At 37.4% G+C, this 18,483-nt stretch overlaps 1 long non-coding RNA gene across 1 annotated transcript in view; it reads left to right on the top strand.

The window, feature by feature from the left end:
• LOC116791498 overlaps positions 1 to 18,483 on the top strand; it is a 54,646-nt gene that overhangs the window by 1,375 nt on the left and 34,788 nt on the right. Inside the window, exon 2 of the long non-coding RNA XR_004358764.1 lies at positions 3,503 to 3,571. This is a non-coding gene — a long non-coding RNA (uncharacterized LOC116791498). The remainder of the gene's footprint in view (positions 1 to 3,502; positions 3,572 to 18,483) is intronic.

Here is an 18,483-nt window from a genome sequence, read left to right on the forward strand (position 1 = left end):
ATTACTGAAGTGTTGAAAGAAAAAATATGAACAATGTGTGGAGGCAACAGTTTCTCTAAAACAGAGGAATGGTACAGGGTTCAGTGCCTCAAGCTACCTGTGGAAAAAATACAGACCTTGTGAGGCAGATCTTTTTTGTCCCTGTTGTCTTACCTGGCATGATGGGCTGTGGATGTTTATAGGATGTGCTGAATAATATTTTTGACCTGCTGAAGGGTCTGTGCCAAGAGCCAGGTATTGCAGAGTGCAGTGAGCTGACCTGACTGAATGAAAAGGGGGAATTCCAAAGACACTACAAGCTACTAGAAAGATGTCAGAGACTACAATGGCACATCACTGTGTACACGGTAGCAGCCCCTTCCTTTCCTACCCTTTTACTCACTGTATGTGAAAAAAAACTTGCCTTGCAGAGATTTTAAATTAACATCTGTAATTCAATGTGGCATTGCAGTGATGAGCACCTGATAATCTTGAGTTGAGCTTGTGTGTGAAATAACATAAGACCATATAGTGCCTGAGAAGAAGAAAGCAAATTATCAGATAGCTGTTCGTTGTTAGGTGAGCAGGCAATCCTGTTTGCTAAGCAAGGCTTCCAGTGAAAAATGGTGATTTATAATCATGTGCCATAATGTATACATGCAAGAAACCTAATTAAATCAATCTTGATCCAGTTATTTAGTACACACACCAAACTTTTGAATTTTTGTAATTATAAACTTTCCGTTCACGTTTTTGTGAGCGCAGCTTTACACTGTCTGAGAAGTATAAAGTGTTATATGAGTAAAGAGTATCAAGTCACAATTTTCATGGAAATTCCAAACCTTCAATTTCTCTTGCCTGACCCTGACTGAACAAATCTCCATGATATGCTTTTCTTTGTACTGCTTTTCCCTTCTCCAGCCTGTGGTAATGTGTTGTGTAAATGCAGAACTGTTTGCCAGCCGTGCTAATCCACCAGATGGTGCTGCATGTCTGTGGATTTCAGGGGGGTTTTGTTGGTGTCTCTTAAAACAGCAGCAATTGTCAACTCCTCAGTTAAGAGGGAATATATAATTCCTATTCCTAAATATATATATCCACACAGAAGGTTGATTTGTTTGTTTGTTTGTTTTTAAATTCTACTTCTTATTTTTAAAGGTGTTAGAGAAACAGAAATACTTGTAATGTAACAAGCTATTTTCATCCTAACATTCCTTATAGATTCAATTTTCACTTATGTAGACCCCTGTGCCCATTTGTTCAAACTACCTAAATGTAAACTCACTGTTTCTGTCATTTAAAGGACTTACAGCTTCTCTTGTTCCTGCTAAAAAAGAAAAATAAATCATTTTTGTTTAGTTGTTTATACCCAAGCTCCTTAAATGGTTATCTGTGTGAAAATAAAATTTCAATTATGATTTGCTTTCTAACAAATGATACTTTTGTTATTTAAAACACAGGTAAACATTTTTTCCTGGCTGTACATCTGAGCTACCTACTGAAAAAAAGACTCATTTAAAAGATTATTGGATTATTTATAACTAAACTAGCGTAGACAGTTAGTTTCATTTAATCACTGTTTATAATAAATTTCCCATGTGAATCTGCAAGTCACAGGGTGTTTGATAATGGGATGTAATGGCCCACACTGTATCTTTTCTTTCAGATGGGTGCAGACACAATGAAAGAAACAAAAATGGGAAGAGACATTGAGGCGACCGCACAAGTCAGTAGAGATCAGAACATGTAGGAAGTCTGAAGGGTGGAGGATCCTGCATGATAATCTTGTGTATTGACTAAGAATCTCATGTCTATACTGAAATCTGGATCCTGACTGAGATAGGAGAAACACAGTTGCCTAAAAAGGAGAACTGCTCATAATCCAGGTCTGATATGTTATCAGTGAATGATATAAATTGACAGCAATTTAATATATTGGTCTTAGGGAAAAAAACCCAAACCAAAACAACAACAAATTGAAATACCTCTGAAGTTTGAGGAAGTTTAAATTTGTCAACAGTAGGTTCTCTTTGGCCTGTTCTCTACTTTTTGCGTAGTTGTACTGGCAAAGGCTGTGGTTTTACTGGTACAGCCCAGTGGCTTTTGTGTGGTGGAGATGGGTGCAGAGGAGAAAAAAAACGTCCTTTTGCCGCAACATTCATTTGAAAAGCTACTACAAAACATTGTGACATGAGGTAATTTATTCTTACTTTTAGGACCTGAGTTTCCACCAAGCCCTGCAAGAGGCTGTGGCAGCAGTCCCTTTGGGGCAGGCAGAAGTGATTTGTGTGGGTGTCTGTGCAGCCCCTCTGGGCACTGCCTGGCAAAGGGCACTGCTGTGGCTGCCCAAGAGCTGCCCGGTGGGTTGGGATGTGCGTTTGCCAAACACTGCTCAGAAAATGTTCACGTAAAACCATTACCAGGTTTTATTTAATAACCTCCTAACCCTCTCTCTCTCTCCTCCTCCTCCCCTCTGTTCCTCTAATGCCTTTTACAGCTCTTGCTGCACAGCGTGAAGCCTTAGAGCTGTATTCATCAATGACTCACACCCTTGCTTAGGGGCCAATTTTCATGGAAGCTATACAGGAAAATTTTGAAATGCACCTATCTCATGCAGGGCACAAGATGATTTCTCTATTCATTACTATTCCAAAAGGACTTGTTGTCCTTTGGAAATGGTCAGATATTGCTTACATTTGTGTGTGCATGCATACATATGCGGAGCTAACTTGCCTTTAGATTTGAGTGGTCTAAAAATAAAAATGTATTGTTATTATCATTGACACCAGTCAGCTGAAAGGCAACTAAGGTCCTGCTTACACTGAGTGGAAGCAGGCAAATGCAAAAGAAAATGCAGCAGTGTGCTTTGGTTGAGCAAATCCTACAGACTCAAGGACAAAACTTGTTAAAGATCACCCTTTTGTTTGATGATATGAGTATCAGCCTTCTGAGGAATTTGGGAGTAAAGCCACAGACTTACTCTGAGAAACCAAACTGCACTTTTGCCTCCAGAAGTTTTTTATGTAGGTCATGGTCGTAGTACATTTCTAAAACACTACAAGAAAACATGTTCCTTTCCCTTAAGACATCACATGTTAACTCAAGCTTTTAGCTCTGGGGAGGAGATAGAGGTAAAATTATTAGCCCAAATGACCTTTTGGTTTAAAACCCACATGACAGAAGGGGAATCTTTACTGCAAAATTGCCAGTTATAGAATAACTGCATTCTCAGGGGTTGCTAATTATATCCAAAATTACATTAAACAGTTTTGGGGAAGGGACTGAGACTGCTTAGCATAAAGCAGTTTATTTACGCATGTACAAAGTAGCTTACATCCCTAAGGGATTAAACTAATTGCAATATTTTAATGTGAGTTGTAAAAATTGTGTCATGCAATGATGAATCAGAACTTGTAGGAAAAAAGAGGGCAAAATACACTTTTGCTTTTCATAATTTTTCCAACAGGCATTTCAAATCATAATTCTAAAAATAGCTTTTTCCTTCTCTTTGTTTCTTAAACAGAATGGAAAAATCCCTTTCTGCAGATCAAACCAGTCCACTGACATTAATTTTTGCCTTCAATCTGCTCAGGTGAGTTCCTCAAGAATGTGTTAGAGACCAGATTTGTTTTTTCCTTATTTGTGGATGTTGTTTTTCCAAAGTGAATTATGCTAATGACATAACTTTTTGCTTGGCAGATAAGTTTTGTCCTAACGAGAGAGCATTTTCTTATAAGAGTGCATAGAATTACCAAGCTCCACATGTGTGTTGCACAAATCAGGAAAATTCATGACCCTGTCAAAGCCAAAAAATAGACAGAGTCCTGTGAATGCAGTAGCATGATCCTTGTTTTAGAGATGACAAAACACAGGCAAAAAAAGAAGTTAAGTGAATTCCCTCACATTGCCCAGAATACAAAGTAGAAAATTAAAATTTTTTTCTTTGCCTTTTATTCTCAGGCACAACTTTAGTACTTTTATGAAGTAATTGCTGTTTACCTGGGTAACCTCTAAGTTCTTCCTTTCCAAAGTCTCTTTGTGCTGTAGAGAGTATGTAGGGATTGTAAATGTACTCCTAAGGAGCATTCCACAGTTGAACTGATTGCCAGGCCAAGCAAGAGACCACAGTAAAGGGGTGAATAATTTGATTCAAGATGGATTTGTACTCTACCAACACAGCCTGAAATCTTCTAATGCTTTTGGATTTGATTGTGAGCTGTTCATTGCTGTTTGAGCCTGTTCTTTTCTATTACCATATTTTCTCTGGATATCATTTCTGTGTACCTTATCTTTGTATAAAAGGCCACATCTTTGTCATATTTCCAGGGAGTAGTCAGTAGAGGCATACAAAATTTACTGCTGTAGACCAAAGTAGGACAGATAAAGGTAGTGCATTACAAAGTTCTTGCCCTCAATCATGCAGAAGGCTCTCTATGCTTCTGTGAGCAGTGGTACCTGTGGGGCTGCACTGTAACGGGAGAAGGGTTAACAGCAAACCAGGACATTTTCTGCAGCAAAAAGGAGATGGAGTCTTCTCTAAGCAATTACCTTTCATGTGATAAACAATGTCAGTGGTCAATAGAGGGAGTTTTCTTACCCTAATCCCCTTCCGTTTAGCTTAAAATAGAAATGCTATTCGTTTGACTAGCAGGTTGGGGTATCATGAAGGCTGGTCATACTTGTTTGCATGTTACATTTATCTGCCAGCAGAAGGGTTACTGCAGTAACCTTTGTCTCTGCTTTCCCTATATAAAAAACAATACATCAATAAATGCATGTTACAGCTTCAGTGGTGTTAGGTGCTTTTGTGAGACGTGTCTATTGGCACGCTGCAGTCTTTTTGGAATACAGAGTGCACTGCTATTTATTACAGATTCTGATGGCATCATGAAGTTGTAAGTAGCTTCTCCTGTACTTTTAGCTTCTACTGACTCTGAAAATCCAGCTTTAATTACTAATGGGTACTTTACAAAACAATTTCCTTCTGGTAAAGGATGCACATAATCTGTTATCATTAGATATCTGCTGGCACTACACATAGCTTGTGCTCTGACCAACCCTTAGAGAATGGGAGGTTTGATAAAAGAGAAAAGCCAAAAGCCATTATATGTACTTAAGGTACTGAAGAATTTAAAGATTGCAACAGCATATCTGTTTGAACATAGGAGCTGTGACTTTCAATGGATGTGATGTTCCCCATGGATATGGTGAGATGTGACAGAATGGCCACACAGCTGAGTATTCCATAACTAAGTAGCCCTCAGCTCAGTTACAGGACACAGAAAAATCAGAGCTTCAAGACAACATGCTTATAGCTTTCTCTGTCTATTGTTCTTTTTAGTGGAGTGCAGCTACTGTGATCTCTTTCCTGACTATCAGGGGTTTTTGTGTCTTCTTTTTTACTTCAGAAATACATTTATTTGAATCAGAATTGAACTCAAAAAATAAAAGTGGGGCACAACATTTGAAATAAAAAAGTTCTACTTAACATTGTGAAAGGTTATATGCAAAAGTAGTGGAAATTGCAAATGGATCATTTTTATTTTTTATTTTAATATTTTTTCCTTTTTTTTTCTAACTTTCTTTATAAACAGTGTAATGAGAAAGCTAGGGCAGTGCCATGGAAGGCCAGAAGCCTTGCAGTTACAGGAATCTGATCAAAGAGAAGAACCTTAGGCTGGCCTTAGCCACAGCCATTCCCAGCTCTTTGCTGAAATCTCAAGCAACTGCAATTTCTTCTGTTCCCCACTTCTGTCTGTGAACATTCAGTGCTTGAATCCTGCTGCTTCTGGCTCATAAAATCTTGTGTCTGTAGAAAGTTTCTTCATTTTCTTGGTTTTCTTTACTATCTAGAAATTTTAGCAAGCTAAAATTTCTACTTGATAATAGTCAGTGCTCCAGAAGGAGGGTGTCTATTGGTCTAAACTACAAACTTTACAGTGAACCAGATCCTTAGCTAGAAAAAAGCACAGAGCTCCCCCGAACCAGCAAACAATTCACCTGGTGCAGACTGGGAACTGCAGGAATTCAACATGGAAAATGCCACTGTAAGAGTGTGAGAAATGCATATAACCCAGCAAAAGTACCTTCATTCTGTCCCAAGGGCAGGATCCAAGGATTCTATCTGCATTGTAGTATTTCTGGAATTTCTTCTGCTTCAACAGCCAACGGTTACAAAATCTTACATCTATTGTATTATAGTTGGAATAGTCCAATGTACATTTCTATGGAGGTATGAAAAATTATACATTCCCTATCAAACTTACAATGAGGCTATCAAGAGTTTTGTACGGGGAGATCAGATGGCCCCAAGACTTGTTGCTGTGCTTAGTATTTGGCATGGAGTGTCACCATCTTCGTGCAGTAGTTACTTGATGTCTCTAAAGCGCATATTTGCTGTCATGTTACTGCTGTGTGTATAGTAAAATGCTATATAGGACATAGCATAATCTTGTTTGATATTATGATCCTGTAATTTTCTTTAAAAAGATTAATCTTGTAAATACTGTAAATTTATTTTAGTAGTCGCAGTAAGCTGTTTAAGGTTTATGTGGAGCAGCATTATTTATATTTATAGTCAGTGACCCTGATACCTTGTACTTAGAGTTGAGATATTTTTATGTTAATTTGTTTCTTTATTTCCTTGGCCTTGGCTAAAAGAACCCCCAACACTATTAAACTTTTGATTTTCAAAAGATCTTCCAAACTACATATATCTACAATCTACTCATAGATTTCGGAGGTATTTTAACACTTATTGCTGTTTCATATTGCCATTTAAGTCATTAGGGGGTGAGTAAGGTACACCTAGAGATACAAAACATTATCTGTGAATTAGCCTCTTTGAAATGCATTTCATTGCTGTACCAGTCATTGCAGAGAAAGGTTCTGAGCACAGGAGTACAGATGAAAATAATATACAATTTTTTTTGTTTTTTTTTTGTGTTTATTTGTACAAAAAGAAAATTTTTTTAAAAGGTAGAATATTTGAATTTAGGTTGCAAAATAGACAGTTGCATGAAATTATTACTCCTGTCACGTCAGCTGAAATATCAGAAATCCTATTTCTAATCCCCTCCATGTAATATGGCACAGGGACATAGATACACATCAGCCATAAAGAGAGACAGTACAGCCTTTCCAGCAGACTCCGCAGGCTGCCTACAATTCAATCCCCCTCCTCCAGCCTCTCCACCCACTGGTTGAGCCTCTTGTTGCCCTTCCAACACCTAATGCACTCCTGACACAATGGAGGGGAGGGCAGGAGCAGTGTGGTGAAAAATTAGGCACTGCAGACAAAAACTTGACAGACTGTCTTGTTCCCAGTGTCACAATATGAACCGGCCTGGTAAAAACTAATGGCCATTATCCCATCTCGCTGTATGACTTAAATGACTAACAGCCACATACAGAGAAAGTTCTTTGGACTACTTCCATGGAGTTTTTTTTAATTTAATTTGCGTGATAAGATGTACAAGCCAAGGTTTTTACAGATTAAGCAGCTTCATTTTTCTCTGACTCCTGTATAAAGTATGGATAATTTCACCGGAATCATTGGAGTAACTTCATTATCAAACGGATGTTGAGAGAGCACTTTCACAGTCCTTAGGCAACTTTCCAGTTGTTGCTTCTCTATGCTCATGGTGAGCTATTTACATCTTCCCTAAGGCTGGGGTTTCTGGGCACACTGAGCACTCACTGAACAATGTGTATCTGGTGTTCTCAGGAGAGATGGTCCTTATGGATCGTGTCAGTGTTGTACAGGACGTAACTTGGGTCAACATCCAAGATTCTCATGCACCCAAGCAGCTTCTATGTTGGCAACTATCTGGAAAATGTAGGTATTCTAATAGATACAATGTTGTATTTGCACCTTTACAAACGCTGCCTCAGGTTCACTTGAATGTTTTGGCTGGTACCTATATCCTGGGTTGCTGGCCACGCCTCTTGTTCTTGCCTTTGTCATAAATCCTGTCTTGGACTTAAGATACTTTTCTCTCTGAAGTTTCACTAAAATTGGTAAACTCCTGTGAAAAGTTCCAATTCTGAGAAGAACAGTTTTCCTGAGGAATTCCCAGCAAGTTCTTTACAAAAGTTCTGGTAAAAGTAACTGTTCTCTGTCTCCATGTCCAGCTACTTCTGCTAATTTAAAAGCACGGCCATGGGCTTGAGAAGAGCAGCTCTATGAGCAGAAGCAGCCAGAGTCTAAATGTAAGAGGAGAGGAGAGAGACCAGCTGCAAACATTGTATCACACAGGAATTTGAGGCACCAAGCCTGGCTATCCCCTGTTGTGTCCTACAGCTTCTGTAACCTGACCTGAACAGTAAATCCTCCAATTACTTTCAATTGGGGCCATACATTTACACATGTACAAAAGCCAGGAGAAGGTTGCTTATACCTGCTCAACCAGTTGCTGTTAGTGTGTAAAGCTGTTAAAAAGAACACGTGCAGCAACCACGAGCATGATGTGATTCCTGGGCTTTTAATCTACCATCCACACTAAACTGCCATCTGGAGTGCCCATGGACAATGTGTGTGTGTTGTGTTTGGAAGGCCTTCCAGCACATTAGGGCACAGTATGTACTGAGTATAAGGTTTTCTCTGGGAGTACCTTAAGCCATGCTTATATGAACAGCATGTCTGCTCTGAGAGCACATTGAAGTATGACTTGAGAGGCAGCATAAGGTGCTGTTTGTCTTTTGTTTATTACTAATGTAGATGAGATAATGTAAATAATGGCAGGCCAAAAAAAAATTCAGATTGTTACAATTGCAACATACTGGTAACTGCTTTCTTCCCTTTGCAGTGGAAATGTATTTAGCAATCTTTTCCCATTTATTATTTCTGATGGAAGCAAAATCTTAGCACATAATTAGCCAGTATTTCATATACCTGAGTCCATGTTCATTCTTTCAGCAGAATCCTCCATCGTTTCTCTCCTCTTTCTCTTTTTTCCTCTTTTTTCCTCTTTTTTTTTTTTTTTAATTTGTGGTTAGGCAAATAATATTTTTGTGAACTATTACCTGCATAAGATCAAATAATAATGTATTCTCTTTTATAACCTTTGTTCTGATGTGCTAAAATCATATTTTTTGGCAGTGTAGCGCTCTGTTGATGAAGCCTGAAGTACACGACAATATGACTGGAATTCATCATCAAGTAAAGTGTGTAGTGAATTTTGCACCAAATCGTCTTTTGGTGCAAAATCTTGCTTTTCTCTCTGGTCTTACTCTAAATGTAAGAGTAAGTAAATTGCAGTCTTATGGAAAGAGGACTTTGTACTGGTTTTGATGTTACATACAAATGGTCTTGCTTTGTAAAATTTCCATTATGCCTGTTTACGTTTCGCAGCAGTGCTATTGATTCAAGCTGTACTGATTGGAAAGTAGAAGTCTTTAACACTAAGCCCCTTCAAAGTTTTTCATAAATTTGTGGCATTTTGCCAGCATTGCTCACAAAACAGCACAGAGCTGCTAGGAGGAAATGTTCCAGCTGCAGGGATAACTGGAGCCAAAAAGTAACATCCAAATAGAAATTATCCAGTTCGTGATTTCACTTTGATCACCAGATGTTTGTCATGTGACTTCAGCATTAGAAAATAGGAGAGAGGAGAAAGTGATGGTGTGATGCTTAGCTTAAATCTGACACAAGAGCTCATAGCTCAGCAATAGATAAAAACAAACAGTTATTGGCTTTTCCCATTTTGGTTGTGATATTCCTTGTTTTACCATGATATGGATTTGAGCAAACTATGTCCTCATGTAAAGTTTTGCATTGATTTCTCAGTTCTTTAAACTCTGAAAGATTATAGAAGCAGAGCAAGATATACTCCAGATTACTAGTATAGTTTACTCTGGTTTGGTTGGTAATTTGTCTCTATTGTCTAGTTGTCTGACTGTTGTGTACTGGTTAGTGACGACAGCAAAACATAAAGAGCACTATTCTTGGCTCCCAAGGGTTGCAGATTTAAATTTGTATTTTTCCCAGTTTCAGCATTGGCATTCCTTTTGATTTAACTTCCTCCAATACGGTGTGCTTGAAGGAGCTTTTTTCAGCTTCTCCTGGTTAAGAATTAGTTGAGCCATTTCAAAATGCATAGAATTGAAAGGACATGTTAGAGTTTTCAAGTCATAACCCTTTATCATCTCTGTCAACCATCTCATATAATGCAAAGCTCCATCTAAAATCTCCTTATGATTTTTGCTCTTATTAACCTCATAGGATGGCTGATGCAAACTTTTGGTGCTCTAGGGATTAAAAAGTCTCTTGAAATGTCCATCCTAAACTTATCCAGGATCTATTTATAGATACTTATTCTCATAATTGAAAACTTATATGATGCATGCCATAGATTTTCTAAGTGCATTATGACAAATGACTTAATCTTTATGTTTGATTTATCCCAAAGCAGCGAGTCCTCCCCCTACATCCCCTCCCACCTGGCCACACGTTTTTGTCCCTTGCTGCTTCAGGTATTGGTCAGCTCCTTTACTGATCTATGTCACTACCTTTGTGTAACAGAAATGTGCTTAGTTTTCAAGGGATATTTTTGTGCTGGAATAGTGAACTAGGCCAGCTCAGCAAGTGGTGTAGGAAGCACGTAGAGAGGACAGAAGCAGGGCCTGGCAATTCCTTTTCTGGTTTAAGTTGCTTTGGAATTATAGCCTCAATTCTAGATTGATAAAGGTATGATAATTCTTTCTTTTCCAACATTTTGACCATATTATCTGTTTAGATTTTAAGTTCTGCAGATCAAAGACTGTGTCTTTTAGTGACTTGCACAGTGACAACAGTGGTTCCCCACATTTAGATATCAAGACAGTACAGATACAAGATCACCATAAAGTCTTTTATGCTGACCTTCTATCACCCTCTTTGTGTTGTGCTGCAAATGTATCCAGCTTTACTGAAAACAGATTATATTCTCTACTCTTTGCTTTCAGCTTATTATTTACCATTATATATGATAGAATGTGAATTTTTGATTATGTGGACTTTATTTTTCAGTAATGCAACATCATAAGTTTCACTAATATAAATCCCCACTTTTCTTTGTAACATGAAGTTTTTTTACTTGTAAACTTCCTTGACCTACTTAGCAGTCCTAACAGCAAATAGTATTGATCCTTTTTCTCTATTAACCTCTGGAATGTGTGATATAGGCTTACAATATAGGTTTTAATGTAAGATAAAATAATACCACCTATTAGTTTGTAATCTGGACAGAAAAAATATGTACTTTATAATAGGTGCTTTTAGGTGAAACAAAATATTCTCAACATTTTTAACAATTCCTGAACGTACTGTCTCCACCCTTCACTGTAGTATTTTGCATGTCTGGTATTTCTGGGTCTCTTTCTCATAGCAGTGTTGAGAAAATTTCATGCTTTCACATTTTTCAGCTGTAATACTATTTACTTTGAAGAGAACTGAATATCCTCTAGTATTCTGCCAGGTCCCTCTCTAGACTTCCACACTGAGGTAGTTTTATTTGATCCTTTTATGTGAAAGATTAAATTTCCTCGTGTTGTATGGTGAGATACCAGTGCTTATTTTCATGGAATAATCTCATGGAATATTCTATGTTCCAAATTATTTTCACTCAAATTCAAAATGCCAGTAGCCTTTGTTTCAGTAACAGAACATCTGATTTGCTCTTGTAGTTTCAGGGGAAGCCCATTTCCCAATATTTACATATGTTCTCCATCTTCCATTATGGAGCCAAACCCTTAATTCTTACTTATAAAAATTATAAATAATTAAGAATACTAATATTTGAAAGATAAATGGATAAAATTTTATTGAGTTGATTAATGGGAAGGAATTGACTGAGGAATTGTGAATGTTCATTGGTTTTCAGGTATATGAGTTTGAACTGTGCTTAAGACATTTATTCCAAAACTTTATGCAATTCAGTAATTCCTGACTCTCTGAAATGTTCATTTAACTTTCCATATAAGTGCTATAGGTGTTTCAGAGCCTGATCACACTTTCTATGTGCAGACAAATATTCCTTGTCTCCAGTGAGGAATTTTACATTGAAAGAGGTTTCTCCTGTGATAGGAGTTTTGACTGAAGAGAGGAAGCTGGATCAGTCCCATGTGTTGTAGAGACTTAAAATCAGAAATTAATATGCAGTAGAACTATGACAGTGGCTTTAATTCTACTCACATTAATTTTCACTGTTATTATTAATTAAACCCTGAAAATCAGGGATTTAATGGAAACTCTGACAGACCTTTAATTATAGCATTTCAACGGTCTTAGAGTATTGGATGTCCTCTACTAGTGCACAGGACATTCTGTACTTGAGAGGGTATAGAAAGAAGTCATAGTTTGTAGTGTGCTTTATGTTCAGAACATTTTTTTATTCATTATAGGCTTTTACTCAGTGTTGTCTGCTGCATCTGGGTAAGTTATATGAAATGAATACTTTAATTGTTGTGTTCAGGAACAGTTTGGAAACAGATTTTTAATTTTTTTTTTTTAGTGGAATTGCTCATTATTGTTCAAAATCATCTGTCATTGTTTTAGGAGAATGTATTTCAATCTATGGATTTCTCACGAGCTATTTATGTAGCAGAGTGCATTATGCTCACAGATATGTCTACAATTTATATTATTTAGATTGCAAATTTCTGACAGGAAGGATGACTTCTTTTATTCTCTGTCTGTCTTAACATTTACCATAGTGGGGTTCTGACCAGAATTCCTATGTGAACCTGCAGTATGAGCCATAGATTACGGTAATTCATCTCAAATGATTTTGCATCACTGTGTTTAAAGTCCTTGCATTATGTGTGTTCCTTTAAAGCCTCAAGATGAAATGCTTAGGCCTTGACTGTGCAGGATAGGAGAGATATCAGAGTGCATGGTGTGATTTACAGATACTGATTGTCAGGAGGGAGAGGAAACCATGGGGAATAGTCAGATATTGTGGGCAGCAACAGTATTCTGTAGTGTTTAGTACATTGCAGTTCAATTCATTCAAGCATACAACCATATAATATGCATCTTTGTGTGTGAAATTCAGTATTAAACCCTACCTGCTAATTTTTACCATTTTATCACAAATTTTGCAACATATAGTTTCCATTAAAGAACATTCCTGGATTCACATGAATCTATGATAACTGAAATTGTCACTGAAGTGTGGGGGGAGATGGATGTAAAGTTTTAACCCTGGAGAGTAGAAGAAGGTACAGCCTAAAAGTCTCAAAACAAGAGACAAATTTAAAGTATTTGTAGCTATTAACAATATTCATAGGTAAAATGCTGGAGAAGCTGAGTAATGAGTTTTTAAATATTTTTGATATTGGTAAAACCTGATGTTTAATAATTAGCCACCTGTCCTCTTGATTAGATAACAGAAGAAATGAGAGAAAAAGGTGTATATTCTAAAATTAATAGGGAAAGGATTTTGAGGATGTTCCATATCAGAAAGGATTCCAACTTTTATGTGACTCGTTCTGAGATTGCTAAATTTGTACAGTATACAATTATGTTTGGATCTAAATGTGGGTAGAGCCCTTCCCAAATCTTGGTTTGCGAAGCCTAGTCATGATGATGTGTTTGTTTACATATGAACCAATTCTAGAAACATTTTAGGCATTTTCACGGATGGAGATTTGGAATAGCTCATTGTGAAGCCAATTTGCTCTTCACTGCCAGTCACGTGCTCTCTCTGCTACTATTGTTTCACTTTGGCATTTATTGTCTCCTTCTAAATCACTTAAGGAACCTCAACTATCAGAAAACTAACCTTGCCAAAAAAGTGGATGGTTTTCTCCTGGATTGTTCCTGTGAGCTGAAGTGTGGAGGTAGAGGAAGAGCAGGACAGCCCCCCTTGGTGGCAGATAGCCCTTAGATTTGCAGGGCTGTCCTGCGAAACAACAGCCTGAGAGCTGGCCAGCACTGTGTGCCTCTAGTCCTTTGTGGGAATGCAATGTGAAATAAAATAATACCTCTGGCAGATAACAAATAAATATACATTTAACGTAAACTTAGGGAAAATGCCTCTGATATAATTACTTCAAGTCATTAGGAAAGCTGCTTTAGTATAAGAACTATAGAGGAGTCTTCTTAGCAATGCTGGGTTTAGCAGAGCACTGGGGGTGTCAGCCATGGGCAAAATTGTTGTCAGCATTAGGGAACTGCCTGCTGTGTGGATGGGCTTAATGCACTGTGATACGGTGTGGATGCAAATGTAATGGGCTTGGAAATAGAGAAATTGAGCCTGAAACCTGTAGGGCATGTCCTTGGCCCAAACTAACCCACACCACTTCTAATCAGTCAGTCTACCAAAGTGGAAGGTATTAAACCAGCAGCTGATTAGAATTGGGACCCAGTTACTTAAAAGGGAGCTTTGGCTGGGCAGGTGACCACAGTGGCTTTTTCATTTTTTTTTTATATTTGTATTTTTTTTAAGGAGCAGAGTAGCTATCCGTTTAAATTCACATGAAATACAAACCCCAAGTGTTAAAATGGCATTTAGAAATAGCGTAACCACACAGAGACAATATTAAAAGAATGCAATTTGAGAAGGTGTCCTTCCTCACACAGTAATGGGATTGCCACTGTTGCTCAGCACATCACAAGGAAGTTTTATCTTAAAAGAGCAAAATAATATCATTAACAGAAAATTAAACTTAAAGTCACCATGAACTATGGACTTAAAAGACCCTCAAGAAATGAAAACCAATTGTCTGTTGGAAAACCAGGAGGTCAAGTAGTCATTGACCAACCAAAAGCTGCACCGATTGCTGAAACGTACAGTACTTTCAAATCCAATTAACTGTTTCAAGCAGACAGTCCTCATTTTCTCTTTCATCAGGAAGGGAAATTTGCAATCATATATTCCAATGAAAGTTAAGTTGTTTTGATCTGATAATTGTCAGATGTATTTATCTTAATTTGTAAGTTTCTAATGCTAAAGCTCCAAGCTGTTCAGATATAACAGAAGTACTGGGAAATGAGGTACAAAATGCTGGAATTCAAATTAACCAATAAATATATTTTAATATATATCAGCAGGACTCTAGAGGATTCCATTAATGTTGAAAAATAGAAAGGATTTAGGTTAATTTGGTAAGAAGGCAGGTCAGAACGTTTACAACAGTGGCATAGAATTGTATAGAGATGCAAAATTTTTCAAGAGAGCAGAATTTTTTCAAAAACGCTGACTCTAGCTGTCACAGCCCTGCCTTGGTTAAATCCAGTGGAGAGATATGAGGACTTTCTAATTTGCTTTCCCTCTATTTTAATAATAGCTGTGCATAAGTAATTTATGAAAGGCCAACCAGGCAGTGGGCAACAGAAAATTAAACTCATTTTATCTGAAAGCAGGTGGATTTCTATATATCATTAGCATGCATAGAATTCTCACAATGTTATTTCTCATACTGATGGAATGTAACCAAATAATATATGAGTTTTTTGCTTATGCACGAGTGAAATTTTTAGATAAAAGTACCAGCCCCAATGGCAATTTTCTGCAAAACGAAAACTAATTCTGCGAAGCTTCTTATTACTGGGAAGACTCATTTGGCTTGCATTAGAGACTGACATAAGTGACTTTAGGATTTTACTAACAGATTAGATGAGATGTGCTATATGCAGTAATATCATTAGAGAATGTAGCAGTAAAAGCAGAAGAGTTTGTGGCACTTAAGGACATGGGCACAAGTAAATTGTTTTCATTTATGACAAGCTTTTAAACGATTTTTTTTTCTCCTGATGAGAAAGTGGTTTAGTTTTAGGTTTCTCCCACCCATCCCCAAGACTGAAAAAAATGCTTCTTACCTGAATTATTCCTCGTATTATTTCACCCTCTGATACTAAATCTATTGTATATGCCTGCCTTATCACCTGCATCACCTTGAGAGGGGCTAGATTTTTATGAAGAAAACAATACTAAACCTAAATAAATGTAATGCCAGTGTTATCTAAATAAGGAGAGAGAGGCAAACCACATATTCTCTACTTGCCGTATTTTCACTATTCATTAACAGAAATATATTTGGAACCTATCCACAAATTGTTCAAAGTATTTAAAACCAGCAACAAATATGCTGCAATCATCCGAATTAACCAAATGCAGCTTTCCTTTTCTTACTCATGAAAGTCTGTTAAGAGTTTTTTCTTGTAATTATGATACCCAAAGGTACCTCTTACATAAGACTTTTTTCACTCTTACATCTCATTTAACAATAAATGGCACTTGCCAAGTGGTATTTTTCTCTAAGGCAAGAAAGAGTAAAAGACTGTGCTAAATCCATGTCCCATATAATATTATATTATGTTTTATAATGAGGATGAAGGAACAGGTAATTGGTCTCAAAGTGAAACTTATCATTTTATTTTCTTTCTTTAATTCAATAGTAACAGCTACCAGGAGTTAGCAGTAACTACTCCTGTAATGGGTTGTATTGGTTTGTACTGCCAACTTTGTAGTTTGCAATGTATTTTGTTCACATTTGAATTTCAAAAGAGAGGGAAGATATGACTGTGTTGTTGGAACCAATAACACTGACCCAAGTCATATGACAGAGATAGTCCTTTGTAACCCTGACCCATGTGAGGTGACTGTGTCCAGCTCTTCTTCAGCTGCTTATTCAGTTTCTTATATCAGCACTCATGTATGTCACACTTACATGACTTTTTTATATTACATTACTTTTTTATTGGTTTACTCTGATAGCAAAGTTTATATTGTCCTCCACAGTCAGTACTTTTACAGAGCTATCTTGACTACTAAAGGCCCTAAGAAATAGCAAAATAAAATCCTCAGGCAAACTGCATGGGTGTAAATGTAGAATGACCGTGTTTACCTCAGTGCAGCTAATCTGGGTATAAAGTGCTCTGCTAAAAAAGCAGAGTTTGACCCAATGTAACCAATACTGAAAACAGGCAATATTAAAGAGAACTGTAAGTCCTCTTCCCAGGGGAAAATGCTGGTCTTGGCCATACTGATGCAAAATAGTTCTGCTGAAATCAATAGATTTCCTTCAGACATTGCTCAGCACAAACAGGGACAGATTTTGGCTCTGCTGTGACATGGACTCAGCGAGAGTATTAAATCATAAAGATGACAATCTAATGGTGACATTCAAATGGACAGATTGCAAGGCTCTTTACACGCTCTGGTTCATAAAGTCCCTCTTTGTTGCACTTGCCACTGTTAGCAAATGAGTAAAGGAGAGAAAATAATTAGCTGAGGAAATATAAAAAAATCTGAAACTTCTGTACTGAGGTGCACAGACATTTTGGCAACAGTTGCTGAGATGTGGCTCCTGCTATCATGGGAGAGCTGAAATACAAGGACAGGTGTATGTCCTCATTCCAGATCAGTCCTCCTCCATTCTGTGCTGCTTTGTACCTATCTCAGCTCTGCAAATGAGCTGAGCAGGGCTAATTTTTATATGGTGCTAATACCTAGCATGGAAACACAGGACAAGACTATCTGAAGCATCTTAAACCACTAAATCTGTTTCTTGCAGAAAGTTCAAGATGTGTTACATAATTCTGATAATAAATATCTGAAATTATATCTTAGAACAAGTTAGGTTCTCTCCTCCCACATTCTCTGCTGACATCCTTCCATGAAAAATTCTCATGACAAACCAAATATAACAGCAAGTTTGTTCCAGTGCTGTCTTCTATAGGTTAATTAGCTGATCTTCCTTTGTTATCTTTGTTCAAAGATAGAAGACCAGTACACTGGAGCTCTGCTCTGCTACTTCCTGAGTCTTCTGGCACTATCCAATTGTACATTCAAAAAAGTAACTCTTAGAAAAGCCAGTTCAGCTCCATCAGTGCTAGGAAATACTTTTTCCTATGCAATATTCATTCCCATTTTATAAAATCCTTCAAATACTGAAAGGGGACCTACAAGAGAACTGGAGATGGACTTTTGATAAGGGCATGGAATGACAGGACAAGGGGAAACGGCTTTAAGCTGACAGAGGGCAGGTTTAGGTTGGATATTAGGAAGAAAGTCTTCCCTGTGAGGTTGGTGGGACCCTGGAACAGGTTGCCCGGGGAAGTTGTGGCTGCCCCATCCCTGAAATGTTCAAGTTAAGAATGGATGGGGCTGTGAGCTGCCTGTGGAAGGGGGTTGGAACTAGATGATCTTTAAGGTCTCTTCCAACTCAAACCATTCTGTCCTTCTATTATTTACCTTTGGTGCTTAACAGCCACGTAAAGTGAGTGCTCCAGCACGTATGGCCTCAACCATAAGACTTCTGCAGGGTAGTACAAAGTATTTAAATTGATTATAACAGTGATCAGAGCATAGACAAAAGACAGATGTGAGAACAGAGGAAGTAGATAATATGGTGGAAGAATAATTTTTTGCTGCAAATGGAATAAGAGAAGGTGTATTTTTCTCAAGTTTGCATCTTCTTTTTTGTCATCATTTTATTCCCTACTCAGAACATTAAAGTCAAAACAGGCACATGGATATGTCTTTATTTTCTCCCATTTTCATTTAAATATACAACATT

The sequence above is a fragment of the Chiroxiphia lanceolata genome, chromosome 10 (assembly GCF_009829145.1).
Source record: "Chiroxiphia lanceolata isolate bChiLan1 chromosome 10, bChiLan1.pri, whole genome shotgun sequence".
NCBI classification, from domain to species: domain Eukaryota; kingdom Metazoa; phylum Chordata; class Aves; order Passeriformes; family Pipridae; genus Chiroxiphia; species Chiroxiphia lanceolata.